The following is a 13,708-nucleotide window of genomic DNA, read 5'->3' on the forward strand; positions in this document are numbered from 1 at the left end:
GCTTTAAACAATCATCTGTCAGATAGTAGGATAAAGCATCTGTTGCGTATCATGCTGTGTGATGTGCCAGGTTTGTCAGGAAACACTAATTTCGAACAAACATGGCCGTTAGTTTTAGCTTGATCGTCTGGCTTGGACATATCTCATGCAAAAAGACCGCCTGAGTGGCAGAGTTGGCACAAGGTTTGCTAATATGCCAGATTTCAGTATATAGCTAATTATTTTTTAGGGGATTTAAATTATTTTCTGAAGGTTCTTAGATTCCAGTGGATTGGTTCTTTTTATCTTTCATGATTCATACTAAGCGAAAAGAAAAAAACCCTGAAATATATAGTCTTTTACACCATGATTTTAAGTTTTTAAATCAGCTATTACATCACGCACCACAAAGTTTTACAAAGATACTTTGGATCATAGGTTAAAGCTTAATTTTTTTTCTATATAATCAGAAAAGCTGGAAGAGGATACGTAGAAGCTACAATTCCCAGCTTCCCCTGTACATCACAAATCATCCACACCTGTTTCTATATCCTCCTGTTTCTTCATGATGTTGAGATTAGGGTGTCCAAAACTGTTACTTTTTTTTTTTCTTTCTACAATGAAGATATTTCTTAATAACATTGGCTGTATGTTTGGGGTCATTTCCTTGTTGCAGAATAAATTTGCAGCCAATCAGATGCCTCCCTTATGGATGGCTGTATTTCTCAGCATTGAAAACACCTTTAATCCAGACCAAATCTCCAACTCTTTTTGCAGAAATGTAGCCCCAAACTTTCAAGGAAACCTCCACCATGCTACACTGTTGCACTGGTTTTTGTAGCACTTTTTAGCGGGTATTTTTGCCCCAGTTCCGATGTTTTTGTGAATAATTGAGTTGCTAAACCTCGTTTTCAGGCAAAATTCTTCCACGAAAAACACTTCCAGAGTTGTTGAAATCTTCCAACGACTTGTCGCAGCATCGCCATATGTCAAATGTATGTCATGTCAAACGTCTCTGTGGTAGATTTAAGCAGTTTCTCACAGAACGTCATCTTTGCTCTAACTTTTTGTCCATGATACGTGGTAACGCACATGGTCAGAATAGCACCAGTTACACCATTAGTCTCAAAACTTTTTGATACCAACTTGTAACTACCAGCCTTGCCATGTTGTATGAGTTGTGACATGAAACTGACTTCCACAACCTTACCTTAGAAAAGAGTTTGGCTTTTTCTCACCCGGCTTTCCTCCTACACAGCTGTTTCTGTTTTAGTTAATGACTGTGTCTCAACCTACATAAGAAATTGATGATAATTAGCACCTGCTTGGGATAATTGGTTAATCATACACCTGAATATGATCCTACAAAATACTTGTCAAAGTGTCCATGTGGAAGAATTGAAACCCAAAATGAGGTCCCTATAAATAGTGATTTAAATTTGGATTTCTGTACATATACATACATACATACATACAATATATGTATAAATTAAAAAATATATATAGAGCTTCGTCTCTGTGAGATGAGCTGTTACTATGGGAACAGCGGCCATTACTATTATCCGTTATGATATTGATCGTTAACAGTATTGTCACATTTGCTGATATATGAAAACCAATCAGATACAAGCATCCAACCTATAACCAGAATTCAGATCAAAATGTAGTCATGTGTACTGCATTCATGTCGTCATTAATTTTTTTCTATTCTACAACAAAATCCAGCGATTTCTCCGTTCTTGTCGCGGAATACATATTCGGAAGCCTGACCATTTTTTTGGCTGCAAACACAAGGTCATGCCCGTATTCTTCTGCTTAGAGAAATTTGCTTTTGTGTGAGATGTAAACACTGTGGAAACGGCCCTTTGAAACATGTTTAAAGATGAATTTTTTATGGAACACGATCCATATTTTATGTCATGTGCGATAACGGACAAAAATGTTTCTGTATCTCGGTTGTTTGTTTCTAATGACTAATTCACGAGCCTGCAGATGATTGTTGCGAAAGAGTCCGTATCGGGACCATGAGAAAACCCGAGTCAAGTGTGATAGAAAGATGTGAATCAAAAGTGAGAAAAGGCAGAAATCAGAGCAATAAACATTCAATAACAAGATTTTGTATAATCTGAGCTCTTAGGAAACAGAGCGTATACTTTACACAGAGTGAATGAATTAAAGTCATGTGTGATTGGATGCACCTTTTTTTTAGATTCGTAGATCAATAACTTACCACAAAGGAATGTGTTTCTCATTGGTTTTTCTGTGTTACTGATGGTCGAGGTTTAAACACCACCACCCCTGAGCAAAGCACTTAACCCTCTCTACTCTGTATCATGGCTGATCCTGCACTCTATCTATCTATCTATCTATCTATCTATCTAGCTAGCTAGCTAGCTAGCTAGCTAGCTAGCTAGCTAGCTATCTGATTACTAACTTGGTACATGATGCAGATTGTGCTTCTTTTTCTGATTTTGAGTGGCAGAAACCAGGATTAAAAAGGTAAAAATAGAAATAATAACACAAAAAAACACTAAATAACAAGGCTTACTGTAGCCCAAGCACCAAGCAAAGTGCAAATAGATAAAAGTCTGTATATTTGTGATTGGATACAGTTTTTTTCCAATCAGTATCTGAGTGACTGTGTGTGCTTCTGATGTATAATACAACAGCTTGTATATAATTGCTGCAAATGCTGGAATGTATATAATTTCTACTTAATATGGAAGAAGAATGCCATCAGCTCTTCAACAGAGCTTATGGACTGTGTAATTATACAGTATTTTGTGTTATTTGGTGGTTTTTGAGATGCACTTTTCATAACATGAAATGAACATTTTGTGCGTCTGGAGGTGCAGTATGTAGATTAACGGGGGCTACAATTTTATTACAGATTAAATTTAAAATAAAATATAAAATGAGTGTGAAATTACAATACACTTGCCATCTTTGAATGTATTTAATTAAAAAAAAAATCTCTTTGTTTGAAGAACACCTTTTTTATTTTCTTTGTTGTAACATGGAACGAATTGTCCCGTAAAAGATTTGATAAAAAAAAGCTGTCAAATCAAAACGCGTTTTCTTTTTCTTTTTCTTTCGCATTTTACTTTCAAATACGCTTTGTTACTCAGCGCCTAACTTTTGGCAGTTTGAGAAATCTAATTGCCTGCCAGGTTTCTCTTGAGGAACACTCTCGGGAATGTTTTTTTTTTCTTTTTGTTTGTTTAATTATGTCTAGACCACTCCTTTAAAAAAAATAAGGACAATTACAATGCGATGTTGCATAAAAATGACACTATAGTTACGTCTTCATTATTTCAGACAGGTGTTTTTTTTTTGTTGCAAAAACAAACACACACACATAAAACCCACCCTCCTTAGTTACTATTGCTATGTCCGATTAGCCATGCCACCATGACGAGTACGCCTGTCAATCAAGCTCTTTTTGCGGAGGCTCAATCGCTTAAACATTTATGAAAACTGTAATCCATGTAAAGTATGAACCGTCATCAACTTTCTGCGCGAGCAACATAATGTCCTCTACGATTTCACCGACCACCTCTATTGTTCAAATCGTTCCGCAAAAATTGTCAATTACTGGCATTTCCGTTGTTGGCCAAGTGACATCACTTTCCAATACAAATGCTCTCAACAATATAGACCCGCCCCTAACACTTGATTGACAGCAGTTTTGGCAGGCTACATACGCGATTCAGAGAAAGTGAAAAAGCTAACGTGATAATTAATATTGCTTTTTAAATATGACATGGGCATAACTCATAAAAAAAAACTCGGGATATACAGTTGCAAACGGACTTTGCTTTTTTTCTTTGAAATTCGGTGGTCATTGTTTGTTCGCGATCGCAAATACAATTTGCAATTCCTTCTGAATATTGTCCGGAATTATTATAATTACCCCTACATAGCTACTTCTAATGCTCATTGAAATGCCCCAAAGCACTTCCACAGAAGGTTTGTTTTGTTCATTTAGAAATTGGCTGTATTACGACTACAAATGAGCCCAACATTCAGCAGCCAATCAGCTTTCTGTTTTTTGGAGCGAATCTCTTTTGGATTGGGAAGTGCAAGTATAATGATGCAACATATTTGTGTGTGTGTTTTTGATGTGGTGTTTGTAGGTCTTAAATTTCATCCTTAATGCTCTCAAAAAGGTCTTAACCACGGGACTGTAGATTTCCCGAGTTGTTTTATTTCATAATGTCGGAAACTCTGGGAACACTGCTGCCTGCAAACATGGCCATTAAGAACCGCTGTTTCAATTCACTCCAGCGTTCTGTTCCCTGAACTCCCGTACAAACACACACACACACACAATTTTTTTGTGAGCTTTGCAAAGTATACACTTCATTGCATTTGTCCCTGTCGATACCAAGCCTTGATAACTTGTTTTGCTGCTTTGATCTTGACCCGTTCTTGCCTCCCGTTTTCCGATTCTTGTCTCATCTCGATTATCCTGTTTGTTCATCGTGTGACCTATTGCCTGTTTTTTTGACCTTGAGCCTAATTTACATTTCCGACTGCTTGTTTTTGTGCTAATAAAAAGCAGTCGAAAAACCTGCACCTGGATCCGTTCGGTAGTTTTTTTTACAAGGCACTTTATTCAGCGGTTAGTTAGATGATGTGGAGAACATAACTCGGTCTGATTGCTGTTTGTGTTTGGTTTTATGGTACAAAAATGCCCAGCAAGGGTATTTAAGGGCATAGTGTTGAAAGAGAAGGTCAAACTGCAAGAGAAAGGTGAATAAGGTGAATGGAAACTCAGTAGAAAGAAAATTCGGTCTACATTTGACAAAGAGGAAATAAAGGTCATTTCCTTAAGGGGTAGAAAAAATATTGAAATATTTGTGCAGGATCTTGTACTGTCATCTGCCACCAAAGTCAATGCTGAGACTGAGTGAAGTCAGGAGCAACGATACCTTTGTTTAAAGACAATAAAAGAATGGTTCAGCAATGCAGTGAGAAATAAGGATTGACTACACTAAGCTGGAGAGATGTTTCTCTTCGGGATTATCATAGAGGTAAACTGGATCATGGTATGCAGAGGATCAAGTCAGAAACAATACCATAATAAGGACTCCTGAGTGACGATAATTTGGTGACTCAGCTGCCACTCCATTTCTAATCCAATTTACCTTTCAGTGATTTCACCGTTCATACTGAGAGCTCACAAAATATCTTGAAGAAATATACAATTCTTCAAGAAAACAATGATCATCTTTTTTTTTCTTCTACTCCTTATTAATTGTTGGTTTCTTTATATTGAATTATATTAAAGTACACAAGGTGCATATGAAAGGTGCATATGAAAGGTGCACACTTTTTTTTCTTCTTCTTCTGGCTGTGGAGTTTATTACAGCCCATCAAAACATCTGCTTTAATAGCTCTTGAAGTTGGCCTTATAATTTAGGCAGAATCTGCCAGGATTCAGGAGGGTTTTTTCTGGTAATGCCTTCACGTGTTTTCGGTTCCTGCCACTAGTTGGCGCCTGGATATTCCCAATTTCCCCCAATCATTTCCACCTGGTGCTTGTTACTATAAATAGTTCTGCTTTTAGGGCTGTTGCGTGGCAGTTTGGCTGATGTGGTTTTTGTAGGATTGTGCTCTAATAGTGTTGTTTAAGCTTACTGTTTTTTTGTAACCTGTGCTTTCCGATCGATGATTTTGTTTTGTAAGTGTTTTCGACTAAGGATTTACATAGTTGAATCAGGATTGTTAAATCTTGCCTCTAAGTACAGTACAATATTGATGCACTGAAAAACAATAAAAAATTAATGTTCAGAATTCGATTAGAACTGAATGTACCTTTTACAGAGTCTCCCAGACATTGTTAAATATTGAAATCCTTCCTGCCAAGATGCTTTTGCGTCGGTCACGGATCGTAGATCGGGGATCATGTCGGGTAGTCTGATTTTTTCACGAACGTTAAAGTTTATTAAAAGCTTTTATTTACAACGTTATCATAATGGACTGTATATTAACTTATTGGGAGAAAAACTGGAGGTTTCGGGGAAATCAATGAAGACGCCCATATAACCAAAATAGCTTGATCCTCGTTTTATAACGACTCAGCAAAGATTCGACTGTAAGATTGGTAATCATATCAAACTCCTCTTATCGAAGCATTGAATTTTCGACTTTCGGAGTCACCCCTGGTATTTTGCTGTTTTATTTTCCTAGACGCTCTTTGCTCTTGTTGGAGTTTCCGTGTTTTTGGGTTCATGGACTATTTTCTTGGTTTCTCAGATATTTCTTACCAGGTTTTTAGATTTATATATGTGTGTGTCAGGGAACCACAAGCTTCGCCTCTCCTTAACACCCCGCCCGCAAGGAGTGAGTCTCCATGTTACTAAGTACCAGCACCTGGCGCTCATCAGAGCCAGGCCTACTTAATGCTCTCTCTCCCTCAAACCCTTGTCCATTCTCACAGATTATGCTGGCAGAACACCCAAGGACCTTTGTAGAACTTCCCGTTCTTTCGAACCGTGTGGACCTAGCCTTTTCTTGGCGTTCCATGGCGCTACTATCCTTACCTTTCTAAAGGACTTCCTGGATTCTATTGACTCTCCTGGTACGACGTCTGTATCTCCCGATACATTCTGGATTACTTTGACTTCCCGGTACCTTCAGTGCTTTTCCCTGCTCTTCTCAGTACAAACTTATTAAAACCCGTAAAGTGCAATTTCGGTTTCCGCCTGTGTTCGTCTGGGCCTGACAGTGTGTTACCGTTTTGTGCATTTTTACAATAAAACATTACAAACTTATCAGCTCATAGTTCGGATTTCGGTGCCACCCAGATGATAATGGTTTTTTTAATAACCTATTATAAGGAACAAAGTTATAGGGGGTAACCTTATAACCGTAACATTCTGGTCAAATTTCAAACCAGTGCTCCCAATACTCTAGCACCAAAAAAATGTGGTTCTAATTTGATAGGACGTCGTGCATCCGCAGTGTGTCCAAGATGCAGCCATGCATCACCTTCAGAGGAAACCTTACTAATTATTTAACCAAATTACCAATGCTTCCTTCATTTTTTACACCAATCAGCGCAAGATTAGTTGACCAATCCCAATCTAATCTAAACAATTATATGGTCATCTGACTTCCTCAAACTGTTAACACAAATTATTGTATAGCAGACCTTTGGATGAAATTTCAGTATTAGACCCAAACTTTCAGCATGACGATGCCTCTGTCCATAAATGCCAGCTCCATGAAGGTCTGCTTGAAATGGGTTGGAATGGAAGATCTACTGCTATAGAGCTCTAACCTCAAAACCATTAAACATCATGACCACATTCCCATACCACCATGTACAGTAACTGAATAACCACAAATCTCCAGAATCTAGTAAAACATCTTCCAAAAACAGAGTCAGCTATTATAACAGGAAATGTGGGATGGGATGTTCAAAAAAAGAAACCCATACCAATTTTCCAGTCAGGTGTCCACCAATTTTTGCTCATATAATGTATCTTTTAGTATATGGAAACCAAAAATCCCTCCAACACAGTGATCTGCATAAAACTGATACAAAATGCGGAATCCTAGGCAGATAAACAGCAGGAAAGAGGAACATATTGAACCGATCTCAAGCATGGCGGTGATTTCGAGCTCCTCCATGAAACGCTTCAGTTGTTGTTGTTTCTCGCCCACTTGTTCCCTGCGGCTTGCTTAACATTTACAGTCGGGAGAAAAATGCAGGAGAGAGACAAAGACTAAAAAGAGAACGAGAAGAAAGAAATGTTGTGCCTTGTAGGGTGCCTCTGTGGATATGCGTATGTGTGTATGAATGCTCGCTCGTGTGTGTGAATGCGTTCCCAGCATCCTATACTGGTTTGCGACACCACCGGGGGAAGGCTGCATGCTGTTTATTAGTCATTCACTTTTTTGTTTTCGTGTTTGCATCTGATATTTTGCTTTAATGAATAGGGATTAACTCGGTTCACTATGCAGTTCAGTAGGGAAGATGGCCTGAGATGTGGCTTCATGTGTGTGTGTAAGTGTGTGTGTAAGTGTGTGTGTTAAAAAGAGAAATGGGTACCTTTTATTCATAGCATGCATGCTGATGGACTCCATTGCTACCTGTCAATACATGCCAGAAAGTGTGTGTGTGTGTGTGTGTGTGTGTGTGTGTGTGTGTGTGTGTGTGTGTGTGCAAATTTAAACTCATCCATCAGCGAGGGATTAACCTTGCTCTGATCTCTGACATTTTCCTCCTCTTCCCTAAAGGTGAAATAAGCTCTCAGAAGTGATTGACGTGTGAGAAAGTGACGCCTCAGCACTTTAAAACCGGCTCTATTGCCGACTCGAACGAAGTGACGCCACAGCAACTTTCACGCGCTGCCGAATATCGCAGAGTTTTTAGATGTAATATCAGGGTCTACGGCATGTGTGACATTACAGCCTGGGTGTCATAAAAGTTGATTTTTTTTCCGACACAATCTCCGTTTCATTCAGCACAAGCCCAATGCCCATGCTTAACGGGTTTCTGGATTTTCTATATTTTTGTTTATTTCTATATTTATTAGGGGGAGGACAGAAAATGTGTATAGAAACACTACGATTCTTTTTCTGCCTCTAGTTTTATTCAGATTTCTTTTTTTTTAGCAAGGTTGTATATGGCAGCCCCTAGAACTATCCGGTGCTGAAATTTACCGATTAGGGAGGGTCTAAGGAACATTCTGATCCATTACTCCCAACACTTTAGCACTAACAAATCTACAGTCATGTAAAGGGTGGCCAACATTTAGCTAGTCCTACTGTCAAAAAAAAAAAAAGGTCCAATCAGTTGCAAATTTGTTATACATCAGTCTGGAGTTTTACATAATCTTTATCTTGGTTCTTACTTATTTTGGAGATTTGGGACACTAAATTGGTGTGAGTTTGTCTTCATTTGTTTTGGTGTGGTTCTTTTGCAATTAAATATTCAAGTTATGGTGGACCATGGCTCATCCAGCCAGCGTAGCTTCTGGATCCACCACCAGCCTGATAAGGAGACTTACTGACATTGAGTAAATACATGAAAAATGTTTATTTTTTTTATAGCATATGATCCAGTAGCAAGTGCTGGAAATTCACTAATGACTCAATGTACAGTGACTCAGCTGTGTCTCACTTTCGGTTCGCTCCATTCTTTCACCTTGAAATTACCCTTCACTTTAATACCAAAGGCATACAAAATGAAGATATCTTAAATAAAAGTAAGGTTTATCTAATAATGTATAATAAATGTCTTCTTCTTCTCTATGTGGTATCTGTGACAGTCCACAGAACCGTATAATCAAAAGTTGTAATATTCCACACACTGATCATCAAGTGTCTCTCGCTCTCATATTCCTCATTCATCAACTGCTCAATACTCCCTCTATCTTCTCAACACACTTTCCTCACTAGTCAACACATTTCCATCTCCATCCTTTATTGCTCTAACTTGCAGCACATCCTTCCATTCGTAATATTCCACACACTGATCAAGTGTCTAAGGAACATTTTGAAAACATTTGTGCCATCTGTTGCTAATATTCTAGCACCATCATTGGACCAGTTTTGGGCTTCATTTTATATATTTATGATCATAAATTGAATGGATGAGTAAAATAATAAATAAGCTACTACACCCAAAAATGTGAACAAATATGATCCAGCACCAGAGACAGCACCACAGATCACAGCATAGGAGTGCTGGAGCAGCAGTGCTTTATTCCTGGGATTTTTGACCCATCTAATTAATTTACACATTACATATTTGTTATTATAATTTGTGACTTATAAGAGCAGAGGAGGGTGCACACAGGTGGACTATATGCTATGCAAGAGATGCACCCTGAAGAAGATTGGAGACTGTAAGGTGTTAGCAGGGGGAAAGTGTAGCTAGACACCTTAGGATGGTGGTCTGTAGGATGGCTTTGGAGGTGAAGAAGAAGAGGGGGAGAGTTAAGATAAAAAAAAATAAGAATAAGATGGTGGAAACTGAAAGATCAAGGCTGTATATTGTGAGATTCAGGAAAGAGGTGAGACAGGGGCTCGGTGGTGGTGAAGAGGTGCTGGATGATTGGGCATCTACTGCAGAAGTGATGAGGGAGACAGCTAGAAAGGCACTTGGTGTGACATCTGGAAATAGAAAGGAAGACAAAAGGACGTGGTGGTGGAATGAGGAAGTGCAGGAGAGCATAAGGAGAAAGAGGTTGGAGAAACAAAATCAGGATCGACAGAGTGATGAGAAAAGTAGGCAGATGTACAAGGAGATGCGGCAGCAAGTAAAGAGAGATGTGGCGAAAGCCAAGGAAAAGGCATATGAGGAGCTGTATAAGAGGTTGGACACTATGGAAGAAGAAAAGGATTTGTAGCGATTGGCCAGGCAGAGGGACTGACTGGGAAGTATGTGCTGCAAGTTAGAGCAATAAAGGATGGAGATAGAAATGTTTTGACTAGTAAGGAGAGGGTGTGAGAAGAGTGGAAAGTCGGTTGGACCAGATGACATACCGGTAGAAGCATGGAGATGTTTAGGAGAGATGAAGTGGTGTTTTTAACAAGATTGTTTAACAAGATTCTGGAAGGTGAGAGGATGCCTGAGGAATGGAGAAGGAGTGTGCTGGTACTCATCTTTAAGAATAAGGAAGATGTGCAGACCTGCAGTAACTACAGGGGGATTAAGTTGATTAGTAACCCCATGAAGTTATGACAAAGAGTAGTGGGTGGAGAAGAGTGATAGCAGGAGTGATTTGTGATAGTAGGAAGAAAAAGTTTATAGGACTGTGGTGAGACCTGAGATGTTGTATAGTTTAGAGACAGTGGCATTGAGTAAAAGACAGGAGGTGGAGCTGGAGGTAGCAGATCTGAAGATGTTGAGGTTTTTATTAGGAGTGACGAGGATGGATTAGTTTATTAGAGGTACAGCGCATGTAGGATGTTTTGGGGGCACGATTGAGATGGTTTGGCCATGTGAGGAGAGAAGGGACATGGGATATATCGGTAGGAGAATGCTGAGGATGGAGCCCCAGGAAGGAGGAAAAGAGAAAGGCAAAGGAGGAGGTTTATGAATGTGGTGAAGGAAGACCTGCATGTAGTTGGTTTGAAAGAGGCAGATGTAGAGGACAGAGTAGTAATGGGAGCAGCTAAAAGAATAAGATATTTGTTATTATAATTTTTTTTTCTTTCTTTATTGTTTAGGTGGAGGCTTTAAATAAGCCCTCTTGGGTTTTCTGCCTCTCATAGCCTCTCATCTGCATCTCATTTTGTCGGGTTTCTTGTATATATTTTATTCTTATGCTAAATAAATAAATATGTCGCAAAAAACGCCACATTGCCTCACCTTTCATCTTTACATTTTGCAGGGGTTTTCACCTTTGGCAAAACTTACTCATCATGAGTGAAACTACAAATCATTAATGAATCCCTTTTATTAATATTAGAAGTGGTATTGCCAGGGAAATAGTAGCTTAGTGTTCAAGGTGTTGGATTTTTTATGAAAAAGCCAGAACTCTCAACACTCACATTCAGGGCATCAGTCAAATGTTTCATTAATATCATTAAATATATGATTATTAAGCCAATTTCAATTCTGTTCTTATTATCCGAGTTCTTACTTATTTTCCACAAAGCTAACAAAAAAACCTTTTTCTCTTTCCTTCTGCCAAATTATACCGCACATCTATCACCCATCCTTTTATGGTAAGCTTGACAGGTATCACTTTTGGGGCCACTTTTGTTTGCCATGACAACCATAACTACTTCTTCCCCTTCAGTTGCTTTCTCTTTTTTTTTCCAGACAGCTCCGGTTCATTGCATTATTGAATCGATCATCCTGGGAGAAGTTTCTAGATTCGGAAGACCACACACACACACACACACACACACACACACACACACACACACACACACACAAACACAAACTCGAAACACATTAAAAAAAAATCGTACCACCGTGATATTGAGTGTAATGTGTATTTATTGGTTTTGAGGATTTTAGCACATCTATGCACTTTCAGTTTTTCTTTTTTCTTTTTTTACCCCACACAACAATCGCAGGTATGCAGAGTTCTAAACGAGACGCCTATTTCTCCTGCAGGCGACTGTCAAGAGGAAACGGAACCCCTGAAATGCCTTATATCTCCATGACAACAGGGACACTGAGCCCACAGGGATTTGCATCGACAAACGGCATTGGCATTTTCATCATGTAGCATTTTATGAGGGAAGTGAGTGTCTCACAGACTCGCAGAACAATGCAGCTTGCGGGAGCAATGCATACTGTATGTCCTATTGTGAGTTTTTCATTTAGATTGAAGACACTTTCAAGAAAAAAAAAGAAGAACTATCTGTTAGGGAACAAATGCACATTAAGAACAGAGCAATGGACTGATGCCCACGAGCAAACGGTCGGATGCCCACGAGATCTGAATGTCTAACGGTGAACGAATCGTTAGTATCACATTAATGGTGCTCTTTTCTGAATTCATTTGCGCCCACACACTTTTAGCGTGAGCTCGACTGACCTCAAAAGTCACACACTTTACATGTTAGTGTGCTGACTTATTCCGTGTCACACATGCCACCTACACAGGCGTGTTTATATTACTCATATTTTCGGACTTATCTCAGACACTAATGAGTTTACAATGGAATATTCTATGCTACATAATATTACGTGTTTTATTATGCAATATTTTGTACTTCGTCAATTAAAATGATAGTCATGATAGTCGTGAACAAACAAGTCATGCTTTTGGTTAATCAGAATGCAAAAACTTAATGAGTTTCAAATGAAGACTTGACATTCCTGTATATAAAGACTTCAGCATGCTGAAATACTCAAAGTATATCATTGCTTGTTTTTCTCTTTCTTTCGATCCAGGTATTTGAATTTGACAATTGACCATGACATTCAGGACCAATCGTACCAAACACCGGCTACGTCACAATTCATCTTATATAACTGATTGACACTATTAATAGAATACTCCTCTCATTAATTACTTCTTACTTCTGGATGGTAGTTCTCTTCAACCATAAGCTGAGAATGGCTTCACATGAACAGCTTAAAGATCCATGGGGTTTCTCTGGAGGGTTAAACTCAAGAACCATGAAGATGGATTCGGACTGGAATTGATAGAACAGTTTGCAACAATAGCTCAGGGCTGCATTTGCCACGAATGGTTTTGCATTTAAGTGTCCATCAGTGAACAGTTGATGACCTAAATGATGTTAACCTCAACCGTGGCTTCCCCTTGGGTTTTTTAGAAATGTCAATGATTCCTAGTCATTGACTTGTTGGAAAAATATACACTGTCCTACAATATGTATCTATGTGCTTCTTAGATGTGTAATACAGTAATATATTGTCCATTTACTGTGCATTGGCTGCTGTATATCTTTTTCTCTCCCCTTTTCCAGATGTGCCTGATTAATCCTGACACCTTCTCATTTCATTTATTGGAGAAGACTCAGTGTAGCTCAAAAATGGCTATCCATGAACAGCCTAAAGAGTCATGATGTTGCTGTAGAGGGTTGCGCATAAGAATCATGAAGATGGATTTGAATTTTGATTAAATATAAACTCTTTGCTGCAATGTGCATGGTTGAATTTCCGAAGAATACCATTGCATCTAAGTATACATTAAACGACAGTTAATCTCAACAATGGATTTTGCTTTGGGCACAGGGGCATTGTCCTGTTGGAACAGGTTTGAATTTCCAAGTTCAGTTAAAG

General features: G+C 38.7%; 1 long non-coding RNA gene across 1 annotated transcript in view; it reads left to right on the forward strand.

The window, feature by feature from the left end:
• The window catches only part of LOC124383089, a 52,558-nt gene extending 39,467 nt beyond the window's left edge, over positions 1-13,091 (forward strand). Inside the window, exons 2-3 of the long non-coding RNA XR_006925212.1 lie at positions 12,068-12,197; positions 12,854-13,091. This is a non-coding gene — a long non-coding RNA (uncharacterized LOC124383089). The remainder of the gene's footprint in view (positions 1-12,067; positions 12,198-12,853) is intronic.
• The last annotated feature ends 617 nt before the right edge of the window (positions 13,092-13,708 follow it).

The sequence above is a fragment of the Silurus meridionalis genome, chromosome 3, assembly GCF_014805685.1.
Source record: "Silurus meridionalis isolate SWU-2019-XX chromosome 3, ASM1480568v1, whole genome shotgun sequence".
NCBI lineage: Eukaryota > Metazoa > Chordata > Actinopteri > Siluriformes > Siluridae > Silurus > Silurus meridionalis.